Source organism: Megalobrama amblycephala, linkage group LG9 (assembly GCF_018812025.1).
Source record: "Megalobrama amblycephala isolate DHTTF-2021 linkage group LG9, ASM1881202v1, whole genome shotgun sequence".
Lineage (NCBI taxonomy): Eukaryota > Metazoa > Chordata > Actinopteri > Cypriniformes > Xenocyprididae > Megalobrama > Megalobrama amblycephala.
The window spans coordinates 12,989,141-12,989,406 of NC_063052.1; positions in this window are offsets into that span (position 1 = coordinate 12,989,141).

Sequence of the window (266 nt, forward strand, 5' to 3'; positions counted from 1 at the left end):
CTTTGAAGCTGCAATGAAACTGTAATTTTGACCTTCAACCCTTTGGAGTCCATTGAAGTCCACTATATGGAGAAAATCCATCAAAAACCTTAATTTCTTTTCGACTGAAGAAAGAAAGACACGAACATCTTTGATGACATGGGGGTGAGTAAATTATCAGGAAATTTTAATTTGAAAGTGAACTAATCCTTTAAGTTAAAGGTTATATTTTGTTTGGAAGCTGACTACGGTTTGAGCCAGGGAGACGATGACGACAGATCCTCGGA